Source organism: Anser anser (genome assembly GCF_964211835.1).
Source record: "Anser anser genome assembly, chromosome: 1".
NCBI classification, from domain to species: domain Eukaryota; kingdom Metazoa; phylum Chordata; class Aves; order Anseriformes; family Anatidae; genus Anser; species Anser anser.
Window position 1 is genome coordinate 41,169,162 of NC_139720.1, and position 16,019 is coordinate 41,185,180.

Consider the following 16,019-nt stretch of genomic DNA (forward strand, 5'->3'; position numbering starts at 1 on the left):
GTGTGCAGTGGCCAGGGGACAGCCAGAGCTGGCAGGGCAGGTGAGACACCGCAGGGACCAGACAGGGATCCTGCAAGGTGTGGTTGGTGTTGGCAATTAATACACTTGGACAAAGCAACTGCAGCGAAAAGGCAGAGATCGATGCAATTACCCTGCCCAGCAGCAGCTCTAAAGGGACTAGAGGAGCACGAGAAGCTGACCAATAGCTTGGATTTTTTTTTTCAAAAAACAAAAGCCCTTTTCTTTAATGAAATATTCCTTTAAATTGTCACTTGGTTTATTCAGCCAACTGAACAAACACAATAGCAGATGGAGTCCCTGTTTCTTCTCCCAGCACGTTCACAGCTGGAATGTGCAAAGCCTTCATCTCCGTTTATAAGAATATTAGTAAATATATTTGCATTCGGTGTTGCTATGGTGTCTGAATGGTAAATAATGATGATCTCAATATATTAAGGTGGTCAGCACGGTATTGGTAATCCAGGCTCCAGTACCTTTCTGTAGTACTGTAACACAAGAAGATTTCTTTAGGAAAATACCCGCTTGATGCATTAATATGTACAACAAAACATCGAATTTTACCAGAATAATCCGGCTACATAATCCTGAGTTCTTTTATATGGATTTAGTTTTTAGAAAGAATGATTCATAATATGATCCTTTCAGTGTGACAAGGCATAATTTGCCTTGCCAGCGGCCATTTAAGGACAAGAATACTTTTAAACTACGGTTTGAGGGGACAGTGGCTATCTCAAGGTACTATAATAGCTTGAAGCTCTGAATTATTAACATCATAAACACTGCAGGCTATCAATACACCGAGACTGAGCACTGCCTCCAGGGTGGTGCTCCTGGCACGGCTGCGGCTGCAGCAAGGCACTGGGCTGACAAGCCACCTCCTGCCTGCAGGGACATCCGCCCAAAACCTACATCACAGCCCGTCCTCCAGCTGAAAAGGAGCAGGTATTTTGGGAGCTGCAGGCTGCCTCATCTATTTCAGACAGCTGCTTTGGGATGAGCCATAGCGTGCCCTGGAAGAGCCCATTTCACTCCATCGCCAGACACCGACATCTGCTCAGGGGACTCCCACCCTGCAGCCCGCGGCTCAGCCCTGCAAATGCAGCCCTGCTGGCTGCAGAGAAGTTTTGCTCAGCAAGCACATTCCTCTGCATGCATAACTGTCAGCATTTAATGTACAGAAGTATTTAAAAAATTGTATTTACTTTTTGGGAGGTATTATTTACTTTATATTTTGTTCAGTGTGCCTTAATGGGCTTGGAGGGTGAATCTGCAGTGTTTGAATCTGTAAACTGCCAGTATCAGCTGTACTCATGTAAGTACTCTTGCTGGAAGCAACAGTACTTTTAATTATTGGGTCAGTCTGTACACTTATTTTTAGAAAACTGAGAATTTTCAAAACTGATATAATAATTAAGGGATTTCTATCTTTGACCAAATTAAGCAAGCTGGTGCTGACTTTGTGAGAATCCCAGTCTGAGATTTTGCATCTCATTTTGACTGACACAGCCTTCATGCCAGTATGGCAACAACTGAGGGAAAGTCAGATTTTTGTACTGCTAGTCTTGGATTTATGCTGGCTACAGCAAATTCAGTTGCTGTTCCATCCATCTCTTGTAAAGGATTAAAGGTCCGATTTTGACGGAAGGAGCAGTCCTGATGTGACATTACCTGTTGGGACATTGGAAAGCAGGTTTTCACCTCCAGGCAAATTCCCCAAAACAAGCAAAATTGGGAACAACCAGCCTGTCTATTGAGGACCAGGGCCAGGGACCGGAGATGTGCCTGTACTACCAAGAGAAACCCACTTTTTTTTTTTTTTTTTCTTGGAAAACAGGAGGAGAGAGTGTGTGTGGCAAATTTCTCATTTCTGGCCGCGACCATGCCCCGTCATTTGCCAGGGCTGAAATGCCAGCTTTGTCCCTAAACTAGCAAAGCACTGCTGAAGCATCACGGTCTCTTCATCAGCCTTACCATCTTTGACACCCAGCCCTGTTTCCCTCCGAGCCTTGCCATCATTTTAAAGTTTCACCACTAATTTAGTTGGATGGTTGCTTGATGTAGGTGGTGCTTCAGGTGTGTACAGTACCTGTGGGGCAGAACAGACCTCGTGCTGCTCGTGCTGGGGTCACCCTGTCGGCTGCTGCAGTGCCTGGTCTCCCTTACCTCCCATCAGAGCAGGCAATTCCCTGTTTGTGTGGGCAAACCCCAGTTGCTGAAGAAGTCCTGCTGAAGTAAACAGCTGTTCCAGCATGAGCAGAGGTTTGTGCAATCAGGCCGATCGCTCTGCAAAACTTAGGCATCAGAAGAAAGGCTGCTGTCTGGATCCCTGCTTTTCATATTCATGAAAGACGTCAGAGCTGCAGAAGAATGAAAGTAAACACCATGCATAATTTAACAAATATTCACTGCAGAAATATTTCTAAGATTACCTGCAGAAGCCCCAGAAAGACGTAAATAATTAATGTCATGTGGTGCTGAAGCCAGCAGAGCCCTCACACTGCTTCCCGTGCTGCCCTGCTCTGACGCAGCTGCAGTGGCACTGCTGTGGGTGGTGTTTTACCGTGTGCCGGTGGTGATTTCTGTGAGATGGCAGCAGTCGGGCTCACCAACTCGCCTGCAGCAGTGTTCCCACTGGCAAGCAGTGCCCCTGCCTTCCCCCGTCCTGAAATCCCAGCCGTGTGCTTAGTGGAAGCCAGGCTGAGGTTGGGTTTTCCCAGGACCTGCCTCAGTGTTATTGCCAGGCGGCTGCTGCTTGCTGTGGCACAGAGCTAACCTGACTGGATGGATCTTCTTAATGGCTTGAGATTTGGGGTGAAACACGGGTTGGATACTTTATGCTGGATATTAGGAAGAACTTCTTTACTGAAAGGGTTGTTAGGCATTGGAATGGGCTGCCCAGGGAAGTGGTTGAGTCACCATCCCTGGAGGTCTTTAAGAGACGTTCAGATGTAGCCCTTAGTGATATGGTTTAGTGGAGGACTTGTTAGTGTTAGGTCAGAGGTTGGACTCGGTGATCTTGGAGGTCTCTTCCAACCTAGATGATTCTGTGATTCTAAGGACAGAAAAGAGCAAGAGTGAAAGTCCTGGCAGAGTGCAGCATCTACCTTACATGCCTGCTTTGACGTAAAAAGGGAAAAACACAGAAGGCAGAGTATAAAACGCCAGATATTAGCAAGGAACAGAGGTTGAGCAATACGGACTGGGACTGGCGTGCCCTTGAGAGCAGTGTTCTCTGCCTAGCCCAGCTGCTTCCAGGGAAGTACAGGAAACCTGGATGCTGCTACTGCTGGGCAGCTTCCTCTGGGTAAAGCTTCTTCCATGCTGCTGTTAAATGAAGGGGTGTTATGCCCTGAAGGGTGAATCTCAAAACTCATCTCATGTCTTTTAATTCTTGGCAACTAACTACTTCCAGCAACATGAATGGAAATAGGAACCTTTTTGCAAGCAGATGCAAGGATTCCTGCATTTCAGTCTGGGTACGTGGCTTGTTTGGTGCTCTTAGAGCTTCAGGTCGGTAAAAATAAATACTCATAGTGAAATAAAGGCAAAGGAAAGCAGGCAAACCCAAGGTAAACCCAAACCAAGAATCACCCTCAACAATTTCATTTGAGACATGAAAGCTCTGTGCTGCAGCGTGCAGGGAGGAGGTTGTGCCCTGCTGGGCCAAGGCAAAGCTGAGGGGCACTGGGGGGGCGGCCGGCCTGGCTGCCTCCTGATGGCCTCCGTGTCGCCTGGGCGTGCTGCAGGGGAAATGCCGAGAGGGCACACCGGGTTTGCTTTTCTGGGAAGAGCCACCGAGCTACGGAGAATAGAAGGTCGCTGTCTTTCTGACGGGGTTGAAAGACGCCCCCTCGGTGGCATGAGCAAAGAGCAAAGCTGGCGTCACCCTGGGAGGGCTGCAGTGGTCCGGGGGGTTCTCCTCTCTTCCGAGAGAGAGATCGGAAAAATTAGCTGCGCTTTTAAAATGCTAACAGAAACAAGCACAGACTTTTCTGTTTGCTTTAGTGTAGCACTGGCACTCCGGTTGTTAGAAGAATGTGGAAACCGCCATGGGATTTGTAGGAAATTTGATCTTACAAGGCACCTCTTTCAGTAGTGCTGCAGGTAAATCCTCTGGAGCACCATTTAATCAAATGATTGTAGCCATGAATTATTTTTCACTAGAAGCCAGACACATTTAAAACAGAGAGATGCTGAGTCCTGAATGCTCCAAAAAACAGTGAACAAGAACTCCCCAGTTGCTTGAAAATTGCCTTGAGTTACACAGAAGTAATTAAAATTTCAATTTAGGAAAAAAAAAAAAAAAGTAAATCATTCTCCATTTACAGAGAGCTATTTTTTAATTAGAAAATCCACTTTCTGCTCAGCACGTTTGAGACTCGGGCTGCATGGAGTGCAGCGTGATGGCCACCAAGCACAGCCTCTGTCCCCGCGGTGCGGACGACAGCAGCGCACCGCCGCGGCTCCTCCCGGGCAGGAGCTTTGCAAACGTGACTCGGTGTTTGGGGCTGAGATCATGAGGCAGGGCTAGCCTGCCCGTTTGTAGGTGGCACGGAGGGCTGAAGGATTAAGGACTGCCTCTCAGCCTCCTCCGTGTTGTGCAATGGGGTGAGACGAGTGCAAGCAGTGCGCCTTGTGCGGCCGAGCGTGGCCCTTGTCCCGGCTTCTCCCCCAGAGCGTGGGCATGGGTGGGTGGAGGGACCCTGGCACCTCGTGGGGCCAACAAGGGCCGGGTGGGGACCAAACCTGGTGCACGAGGAGGTGGCCGGTAGCTGAGTCCAGCCCAGGGCACCACGGGTTGCCCCAGCCACAAGATGCACAGCCCTTTGTGTCTTCCCAAGGAACGCAACTGGGCAAAAAAAATGTGTGCAAGGCAGAGAAGATATTTTCCCCCATTCCCGCTGCAGGGGAAGCAGCCGGTTTCCTTACGTTCCAGGTGTGTTGTCAGGCTAGGGGCACAGAAACCCAGGTGCCAGCCAAAACACAGGCCGCTATCCACGCAAATACAAATGGCAGAGAAGGGCTCATCCCCCCAAAATCTCCTGCTATGAAGAAACCGGTCCCGCTGCAAGTGTGCGATGTGGAGATGCACGTGAGCCCCGGAGGGGGAAGAGCAGAGCCCCCCTGGGAAAAGTCTTTTTCTGTAATTCCCACGTCATCCGTGTTTTTCTTCCAGCATCTATTCACTGTTAATTATTGTTTCAGGCTCTACCCAGTTCTCCTGCCTTTTTCCCCAGGCAATTGCTGTGAGGCACTCGAAGGTTAATGGGCCGTGGGTTTATTTTTAGCTCCACATCTCTTTAACACAGGAGAACCTGGCTGATGGCAAAATAAGCTCCTCTAGCCAACAAGAGCAATTTCTGCCTCCAGTGCCCTTCCAGATATTATTTCATGATATTTTTTTTTTGATGGAGTGATGGCAAACACCTGGTGACCTGCAGCACAAGGCACAGCACGAGGGGTTTCCCGCAGGCACCTCAGCAAACGTGGAATTTGCCAAATAAAAACAGCCTCCTGGTCCAGGCTGTGCATCTGGAGGACAACTTGCACACAGGGCTGTGGGGTGGTACAGGATCCACGGCGCTGAAGAGAGCCCCAAAGGGACACGTTGAGTGCAGAGGCAATGACCCTAACCGAGCAACCTAGCTGCGGGCACACTGGCATAAGCCCCAGAGGTGTCCCTGAGAAACGAAGTACCAACCTAAAAGCAAAAGGCATTTTTAATAACGAGGTCACAGAGAGGGATGACAAGTGCCAGGATTAGTGGTATGAGCACAGAAAGGAAATCCAGGGGCAGCAGAAGTAGGTAAAACCCATTTTGCCTTACTCTGACGACACAGGAATGTGCAGGAACGAGGGGTGGAAATTATCTCATGCACCGCAGGTATTTCTAGGGCATGATTCATCTGACCCCCAAAGGAGATGTTAGCATGGGGTCAGCAGAACTGGACCTCAGGACAGCCTCCTTCAGAAGGACCAGCCCTCCTGGGAGCCACAAGCTGCTGGGTCTGCTCCACCATTTTGTGTAACCCCAAGGTGAGATGCGTCCCACCCCAAAGAGCCAGCAGGCGTGCAGGTGCTATGTGTGACCTGAGGGTTAAAAGAGGGGAGAGAAAACATCCAGCCATGCCTTTGTTCCTGCTGAAGGAGCTTCCACAGGCAATGCCAAGGGACTAAAAGCATTTGAGGAAGCCTGAGGACATCTTGCATGGGCTGAGGGCAGGATGAACTCCCCAGTCCTCAACACCGCTCTCCTCCAGAAGCACAGGCTGCAAAGGTGCATGCTTTGGTGCCACGAGGGTGGCAGTCACTGGAGAATGGTAGGGAAGAAGAGAAACACCCAAGAGTGTGTTGCTGAGGGGAAAGTTACCAGAAGAACAACGATCTTGGATGTCTCATGATAAGCACCGGTCTTTCTCCTGGGTGGTTTGCATCCATGGGCTCCCGGATTGCCTGGAGAAAGCACCGCGCATCCATGTGCGTGGACAGCTTTGCCACAGGAGACAAAGTTACAGGCTTCAGCCAAGGCCTCTCCCAATAAACTCTTTTTATGCTTTAATTTTTATACTAATGGTGCATTTGAGGGCAGTAATGGTAGCACCGGCAGCATTTTGAAGGGAGGAGCTCCATAGGAGGTGGCCTGTTGATAAAGATCTGTCGGGCTGCAGTGATACCAGGAATATAATTTTGTATGATGGGACATGAGTCTGCAAAACACTGTCACAAAGGTTAGCTCTGAGTGACTGAGGTGCCACATTCCCAGCCCCTGCTACGGGTGTATGGGAAAGCTGTCAATGCTAGATGGGACTTTTTTAAGGCATCTGGTTGTCCGTTCAAAGGAACTACAGGAAAATATGTTACATAGACTGAATCTGTGCCTTTCAATTTATTTTAATTTAATTCCTTCAGTTTTCATAAGGAATTGAGAAGTCTAAGAAAAGAACCAGATGCATTTTACGCTGGCCTTAGATGAACATTGTTACCGATAAGTTGCTGAGGCTCACAGTGCATGCAGAATAGCTTAGGGAGATGGAAGAGGCCTTCTTGTCTGGTGGCTGGGCAGAGACACAGGATGTTCTGGCCTGCTGTGGCCCTCCTGCATGGAGTTCCTGATGCTGCTGGTACCGGCAGGCAGGCACGGCTGCGACGGGCTGCAGAAGGTAGAGAGGGTGAGCGGAGGCGATGTCTGTGGGGAAGGTGGTGGAGGAGCAGGATGGTGAAGAGCAATGAGGTGTCCACGTCCCGGGTAAAGCAGTCCTGACGGTGACCCCACCAGAGCTGAGGAACAGGGGTGCTGGGGCTTCAGGAGAGGCTTGGGGCGGCCCTGATGTCTCAGGGGTGGTTTGCTCATGACGACTTACTGTGTTGTTTCTGCACATTTGGGGTTCTTTGTGAGCTCCACGTGGGCGGCTAACTGTAGCTGCTGTGCAGGAGCAAGGACAACGCGGTGAGGTGGCAGCTGCTCCCTGCAGAGGGTGGCCTTCAGCCCTGGCTGGTCGGCTGGGTCTCGGCTCTGACACAGGCCTGGGTGTCTGCTGGTTTAGCACGAGCCGCCAGGCCTGCCTGCTGGGGACAGGGGACAGCAGGGACACCGTCCCCAGGGAGAGCACACGAGGGCACCCCAGGGGAGCAGAGCAACTCCCCTCCTCAGCTGCCCTTGCCTGCCCCACCGCGGTGGGCATCCTGCCGAAGTGACGCCGTGGCCCATTTCTGCCTGGCAAAATGTCTTGCAGTGTGCTCAGCGTAACCCCAGCGTGTCCTGACCTCAGGAGCATGAACAGCTCCACGTCAACAAACATTAACGCTCTTTGAAAACACACGTCACACAAAAGCTGCGCCAGCTGCATGTTTTCCTTCACGGCTGCTCAACGCAGGGTGCTTTGGCCAGGCTGTGACAGGCCCGGCACGGCCGTGTTCTGCACCCGCACCTTCTGACGGGGCATGCTCCTGGCCACCTGCCTTGTTGCAAGCATGCCAACACCAGCGGGGTACACTCCTTCAGCAGGGCTGGTTTTCCAGCCCCAGCTCCTTGCCGATGGCAGGGACAAAGCCTGCAAGCAGGAGCGGTGCCCCGCTCTCCTCTGCGGGATGGTGGCTCTCTGCAGCTGGCCACGGTGCAGTGAGTGACGCCCTGGGATGCTGCTCTGGGGTGCTCTGGGTGCTTGTGCTCTACAGGCCTGAGCAGTGGCCGCAAGGAGAAGTGCTTTCTGGTGAGCTGCTGCTCCAACCAGCAGCTCCACAGCCTTATCTTCTGCCTTGAAGGACTCTGAGAAAGGAAAAACACCACCTGTGGCTGGGGAGATCCTGGATACGTGTCAGCCTCTCTCAGCCTGGCTCCAGATGAGAAAGGCAGGGAGGGCAAGGACTGCCTCTTCTCTTTGATACATGTCAGTAATGAAGCTGATTAGAAAAAGGGAGATTTTTTTCTCCTCTGAAAAGAGAGGATCAGGAGGCAGAGATACGAGGGAGTCTCCCTCCGTGGAGACCTGCAAAAGCTGCCTGGACTTGGTCCTGGTGGTCCTGCAAGGGGGTTGGACGAGGTGAAATCCAGAGGTCCCTTCCAACCTCAGTCATTCTGCAATCCTGTGATAGGGGAACAAACCCTGTCCTATTGGAACTGCTTTTGTCCATAGCAAGGAGACCTGCATGGGGTTTACCCAGGGCTGGACGTGGCTCAGCGTGTCCTTCCCACATTGTGTTTGGGCACGTGGCTGTGCAGGGCCTTTCTGAGAGGGCTTGGGCAAAAGGGGCAGCATGGGTTTGTGCCACCAAGGGTGCAAGCTCTGGCTCAGCTGGCATCTCTGGAGCTGAGATGTGGAGCTGCAGATGTCACTCCTCCTGCCCTGGAGCTGGAATAGGAACTGTGAGTGAGCCCCATCCATTTTTGTTCCTGCAGTTGTGGGGTTTTAATAATGCATGGTGCAGGAGAGCGCTGCATACAGCTATTACTCTTAATGTCCATCCAACTTGTGTGAATGAAGACCTAAATATTAAGTTTGCCCTTAGCCCTTAATAAGGAACAAGTTAAGTCCCATTTGGATCAGTGATTTCAAGCGAGAGTTCAATAGCAAAATGCTTTTGACATATTTGCCAGCTCTGTAGTTTGCAGAAGTTATCTGCTACCGCTGCTTTTTCAGCTTGCCTTCCGACTCCGAGGGCAGAGTTTGCAGGCACGACATCCAAGAAGGGAGATCCCCAGTTAACTGGCTGCTGGAGGCTGCTCCAGGATGGCATGGTGCAGACATTGGGAGCTATGTCCCACAGCCAGCCACTCTGGGGAAAACCTGGGACTGGCAGGAGGATGGCAGGGATTCATCCACTCCTGTCAATGCCACCCCACTCCCCATTTCAGGGTTTAACCTGTGCGCTAGGAGGTCCTGGGTGCAAGCTCACAACTGCACTGACGGGACGTGAGGTCGAATACAAAGCCCTTCCCTGTCAGGGGGAGATATCTCACAGAAAGGGGTGGCTTTTGTTCACTCTTCGTGTCCACACATCTCCATTAGCTTGTGGGATGGAAGCTCCCTCCTAGTGGAGGCCACTTCACTCTGTGAAAGCTGGTTTGCCAGTTTTCCCAGTGTGTTTTACACCTTTTTGCATTTTTGAAGCAGGAGAGCTCCACCACAGATACTCTTCCATTTTCTTGTTTTCCTTCCCTGCCGTTGACAGTGATTCAGATCCACCGAGGGCAGAAAAGCCACCCAAGAACATAAATTGTGAAACGTAACGCTCAGTAATTAAATAAAAACTTGCACAGAGATTAGCCAATTTCCTGTGATTAATACCAAATTATAAGCTTTACTAATGAGCATTTCAACCAAGGAATGCATTTTCCAAGTCTATAAAATATCCGCTATGTGTTCCTGAGTTCCTTCATAGTCGTATAATTATAGAAGCCTGATGTGTTTTTATCTCCATAATGTAATTGTCAGCTGGGATCAAGAAGAAATTTGTCCTTATGTTATACAGCCCTATCCCAGGTGTATTAGTGAGGGGGATTTTGCTTCAGAAATGGGCCACTGCTGAAGAGATATGAGACCGGTGGCGAGTTCTGGTATCACAGTTTGTGCACTCCTACGTGATCTCTGTGTGTGAGATGTGGCTGGGGGGTCCTGGCCTCTGGGTCAATGGGATCTTGGTCCTAACCTGCAAATCTGCTATGTTATGCTGAGGAAGCTAATTTTGCTGGTGTTTTCATTCTATGCACAGAGAGTAATGAGAAATGAGGAGCGAGTGCCTGATGAGAGGAGTATCCTGGGAGCAGGCCTGCACCAGCGGGCTGCATGGCTGGGCGAGCATACAAGGAGAGCTGGCTGACTGTGACCGGGTACGAGGTGGTCTCAGAAGCAGGGAAGAAGAAGGAGGGTGTTGGTGGGTGAGGGGCTGCCACCCCTGCAGCAGCATTGTAGGGGGTGTCAGCAAGGCCAGGACTTTGCCAGTGAGGGCCACAAGGCAGGTGGCTCCTGGGGGACACCATCCTGCAGCATCAGCCTCAGGGATGTACCTCTGGGACGTTTCTGGAGCCGGATGGTGCAGTGAGGGGACACCTGAGGGCAAAGTCCTTCCCCCTGCCCTGACAGTCCCCATCAGGTCGCTGCAGGAGGCACAGCATCCACACGGCCCAGTTCCTTGACGCCTTCCCAACGGAAGCAAGCATTGCTTAAATGGGCTGGAGGTGTTATGAGGTGATTCCCCAAACCTAAGATGCAGATGCTGAAGAGCACTTAGTGATAAATAAATGATGTGACAAAAAGGAACAGGAGTGCGTGTGCCAGTGCTACCCTGTCTCACACACATGGGCTCGCTCGCCTGCTCAGCACAGATTTTCCATGCCAACTCCTCACAGCCTTTCTTTCCTTTACCCTTTCTGCTTCATACTCATACGATCCTCCCAGTTATCCCTTGCATTCTCCTGCAGCCCTTGTCCAAAGCAGATTGGTCAGACTGACCCATCTTTCAGATAATTTATTTACGGTCTTTCTTTGCAGTGCTGATCTTAGCAGAAATTGCAAAGTGCTTGTTTTTCTGCCTGTGCAGCAGCAAAAGCGGGACACAGCACTCAAGGAGCTGTTCTCGCAGCCCTCAGACACATAACTAATCCTGCTGCCTTCATGTAAATGAAAACTGCAGGACCAGACCCTTAAGGGCTAGAAAATATTCCACTCATGTTAATATTTATTCATTCTCATTTGGCAACTCAGCTTGCATGTTGATATGTAAATGCTGGGACGGAGGCATGGGGGGAGCAGAGCATCTTGCCAGCATTGGAGCCGGTGAGCACACAGACCGAGCAAATGGTGACGTGGATGTCTCCATCCCCACCTGATTTTCCTGCTTGGATTGCAGACTCCTTGTGGCTGGGTTATCAGCTGAACACACCCCTGTTATGGCTGGGACAGGAGATAGCCCAGTAACAATGGGTGGTATTAATTCCCCTGAAAGTTAGTTGCTGGATGTTCATCTCCATGGGTGATTCATTATTAATGGTCTCACTATGAACATGGCTTTTTTTTTTTTCCTTTTTCTCAGTAGTCCCTTTTAAATTCACTTACACACCTTTTTTTTTTTTCTTTTTCTTTTTTGAACAGACAATTCGTAAAGAAAGAGTTGCTGAATGAACATGTCACTGGCTTGTCACTTTTCCATTCTTCTCCCTGTCTCTGCCCTTCCTTTAATAGTCTGAACCAATTTTAGAAGTCTCTGATGCCATTGATGATACATTGCCTCAGAGAACCAGCTAATAGTCAACGTGGGCACGCTGCTTGCTGCATGGTCACTGCCAATGAAAGAGCAATGTGAGCATGGGCAGCACTGGCAAGAACCTGATTATGAGTTGTACGTGCTGCCACAGCTGTTCAAAAAATCCCATTTTTAGTCCTTTTATTTTTAACCCTATTAAACTGAAATGCTGCTGATAGATCCCACACCTTTTAAAGAGACATTTCAGGCTGCACCAAAAGCAGCTATCATGTACAGAGGCACTGAACATGTGACAAGAGGTGAATTTATTTTAAAAAATGGTGCCTTGCAAGGAGAGTGCTTCCCATCTGCTCGGGGTGGCCTGACTCTGCAGCCCTGCACTCCCTTTGGATCAGGGAAAGTCCTCACCATGTTCTCTTACACAGCAGTAGCAGGGATGACGAATGGCCAGGCTGGTACCTTTGTCTCTTTCATCAGCTTCCGTGAGGGCGAGGAAAAACTCAGGCAGGATGAATCTGCAAAATCCTAGGCTGCAGTCCTCTGTGGGTTTCAGCATCTGACAGGTTGAGAGGAAAAATCAACACGTGAAACCTAGCCAAGCTTGAAAGATATTGAGTAAAATTGAGTGGTGTTACTTAGGGATTGTATTGGGTTGTTTAACATCTTCTTTGTTGGTGACATGGACTGTGGGATCGAGTGCACCCCCAGCAAGTTTGCTGATGGCACCAAACTGTGTGGTGCAGTCGACACGCAGAAGAGAAGGGATGGCATCCAGAGGGAGCTGGGCAGGCTGAGAGGTGGGGCTGTGCGAACCTCATGAGGTTCAACAAGGCCAAGTGCAAGGTCCTACAGCTGGGCTGGGGCAATCCCAAGCACAAATACAGGCTGGGTGGGGAATGGATTGAGAGCAGCCCTGAGGAGAAGGACCTGGGGGTGTTGGTTGATGAGAAGCTCAACGTGAGCCAGCAATGTGCACCTGCAGCCCAGAAAGCCAACCGTGTCCTGGGCTGCATCAAAAGCAGCGTGGGCAGCAGGGCGAGGGAGGGGATTGTCCCCCTCTGCTCTGCTCTCGTGAGACCCCACCTGGAGCCTGCGTTCAGCTCTGGGGACCCCAGCACAGAAGGGACATGGACCTGTTAGGAAGAGTCCAGAGGAGGCCGCAAAAATGATTGAAGGGCTGGAGCACCTCTCCTGTGAAGACAGGCTGAGGGAGTTGCGGTTGTTCAGCCTGAAGAAGGGAAGGCTCTGGGGAGACCTTACAGAGGCCTTCCAGTACCTAAAGGGGGCCTCCAGGAAAGCTGGGGAGGGACTTTGTTAGGGAGTGTGGTGATAGGACAAGGGGTAACAGCTTTAAGCGAAAAGAGAGTAGGTTTATATTAGGTATAAGGAAGAAATCCTTCCCTCAGAGGACGGTGAGGCCCTGGCACTGGCTGCCCAGAGCAGCTGTGGATGCCCCATCCCTGGAGGTGCTCAAGGCCAGGCTGGATGGGGCTTTGGGCAACCTGGTCTGGTGGGAGGTGTCCCTGCCCATGGCAGGGGGTTGGAGCTGGGTGGGCTTTGAGGTCCCTTCCCACCCAAACCGTTCCGTGATTCCTCCCCAGTGCCGAACCAAAACCATGGTAGGAGAGGCTCCACCTGGCTGGAGGCAGGGCTGGCATCACGCTCAGTACCCTCTGCTGTAGGCGGCTCACTTTCCCGATGCACACTGGAAGGTGCTGCTCAGGCCTCCTCACTGCAGGCTGCTCCCAGGCCGGAGCAGGAGGGCCACGCGGTGCAAACCTCGCAGTAACCGTGCAGGCCTCTGCAGAGCGGCTGCCGGGGAGGCCTTGGCTCCTTCCCCATCTCACTGCCACCCGACTGGTGACAGGCTTGTGTCACCTCACAGGGCATGGCCTCTGTCACCAGCCTGGGGTGCCAAAACCCAGCTGGGGCTCTTCTGTCACAGCACCCACACAGAGCAACCCCAGGGCAAGCACGCTGATCGGCAGGCAGCTGAACGCTCTGCTTCAGACACTCCCATCGTAAACAAAGGCTCTGTACTTTATGGCCGACCCTCCTCATTTTACAACTGTGAATGGCAATTTGTCTCTGGAGAAACATAAATTCGTGATGCCGAAGCCGTGGCTGTGGTGGGCAGGAGACACCTGGAACCGGGTACTTCTGCTCCTGCACTCGGCCCAGTTGGGTGGCCTTCCTGCCCGAGTCAGAGCCGGGCTCAGAAAAGGTAAATCCGAGTCCCAGCCCTGCCAAACGTTTCCCCTGATCTCTGCAGGAAGGCATATGAACACCTGAGATGCTGAATGGATTAAAAATATGACTTATGCTCTGTCTGGTCTGCTTAGACTGACCAGCCTCTTTGGGCCAAGAGCTGCTTCTGAAGAGAGGCTTGTACATCTGGCCCTGAATTTGGCTGAACTCTCCATCTGTAACCATATACAACAGCCCAGGGCATAAGTGGCTCACTCCTCCTGGGCTGCATTCACGTAAGAGGCTGCATAAAACACCTCTGCAGGGCGCAGGGTGCAGCAGCCCTTCTGCCAAACGGGGCTCGCAGGCTGGGTCAGGCACCGCAGGCAAGCAGCTGAGAGTAAAACAGATAGTACACTATTAGTGATATATATATATCTAAAATTTACATTTAAAAATTACATTTAAAAATTATATATGTGTATTATATGCTTTTATACAGCTGGAGATAAAATTGATTGGTGATGGCTGTAGAAAACAATGAGGAAACAGAGAGCTTGCCTCTTTTCCTGCCCCCATTTCATGCCTGTATGCATTGCCAGCACTCAGAAACACATCCCTGTGGAGATGTAGCTCACTCCTATCTATTCACCACCAGCACCTGATGCCGAGGCGCTGGGACAGCTCATGCCAGCCAAAACTTGGTCCTGCTATCGCAAGCCGCAGCGTGCATCGCTGCAGCCTACCCCAGGCACAGGGGAAATGGTGACACCGGCACCTGGCAGTAGGTGACAGCTCTGCTGGGTTTTAATGTGTGGCCTGCAAATGCAGCTGCTGCAGCAGCTGCTGCATCGCCCTTACTCAGGCTGTATTTTCTGAACGTCACATCAGAGAACTTTGCTGCTGTTTTGTCAGGTTGCTGATCCTCTGTGTAACATTTCTGCTTAGTGCTTGCTCGTTATGTTGGGTGAAACGCGCTGCAAAACAGGCATTTGTTCTTCTAGGCATTAGTGTGATCTGAACACGATCTAGCCCATTTATATATGTATTTTAAGAAAATATCCACAACCTTCTGCAAAGCTGATAAGAAGAGACTTCTGGAAGTCATCGAGCTCTGTGAAAAAAAAATCTTAAATTATGCCGTTTGGGGAATTTCACTGGAAAGATGACACAGACTGATGCACTTCATTCAGGTGTCCTTGAAAATACTTTTTTTTTTGCATCACTTTCATGTCAGGAAAGTGCTGAGAGCGCTGCTGGAAAAATTCTAATATTCAACCTGCTCTGCCTGAAAACAGAAGCTTTCCAGCAAGCGTACAAGAGCACAGCAAAAGCCTTGATTTTTATTTCAATATTTGCATGCAAATCCTCATCAGAAAACACTTAGGGATGTGCTCGGACACACTAGCAAGCTCTGTACGGGCTGTGGCCAGCCAGCAATTGGGATAACATTTACCAGTGCAAAAAGGCTCTGACCGAATATTTTTGTCCCTCTTCCAAAGAAGCAGCAGCCCCTCTGCGAGCCAGCCAAAACTGAGGGCCAAGGCTGGAAACCTTCCCTGCGTGTCCTCGTGCAGGGTCTCACTGCTGCAGCCCCCTCCCGACACGCTGTTCTGCCCGCCCGTGGGGCTCCCATCCCTGCCATCTCCGAGCCTCACCCGAGCAGGAGAAACGCAACTCGCTCCTTTGTCTAGAAAGTGATTTTAATTAACAGCAATTTACTTAATAGTTCTCATTTGAACAGGGAGAAGGATTAGCATCACGCACTGAGAACACACACGAGTGACAAATGCGTTTCTGCTACAAGACAACATCTGGCTGCGTTTCAGTTCCAGTGGGTACGGGAGGATCAGTCTCTAGTAAGTATGGTCCTGACCCAAAGCTACCTGAAGCAGGGAAACGTCTATTCACTCGACTGAGGTATTAATAATTACCCTGACAAATGCCTAGCCCCACTGAACTCTCCATCACCTCAGCCGATTTCCCAGCAGGGTTTGGGTGACGAAGATGCCATGTGTCCCACTGAGGGGCATCTTCGTGCCGATGTCCCCAAAGCCACGCTGCCCCACGGAGGCTGCCCATGAGCCAAAATGAGGGCGTTTTAGCCACGG

At 50.8% G+C, this 16,019-nt stretch overlaps 1 long non-coding RNA gene across 1 annotated transcript in view; it reads left to right on the plus strand.

The window, feature by feature from the left end:
- LOC310900590 overlaps positions 1–16,019 on the plus strand; it is a 37,212-nt gene that overhangs the window by 498 nt on the left and 20,695 nt on the right. Inside the window, exon 2 of the long non-coding RNA XR_014585255.1 lies at positions 15,653–15,767. This is a non-coding gene — a long non-coding RNA (uncharacterized lncRNA). The remainder of the gene's footprint in view (positions 1–15,652; positions 15,768–16,019) is intronic.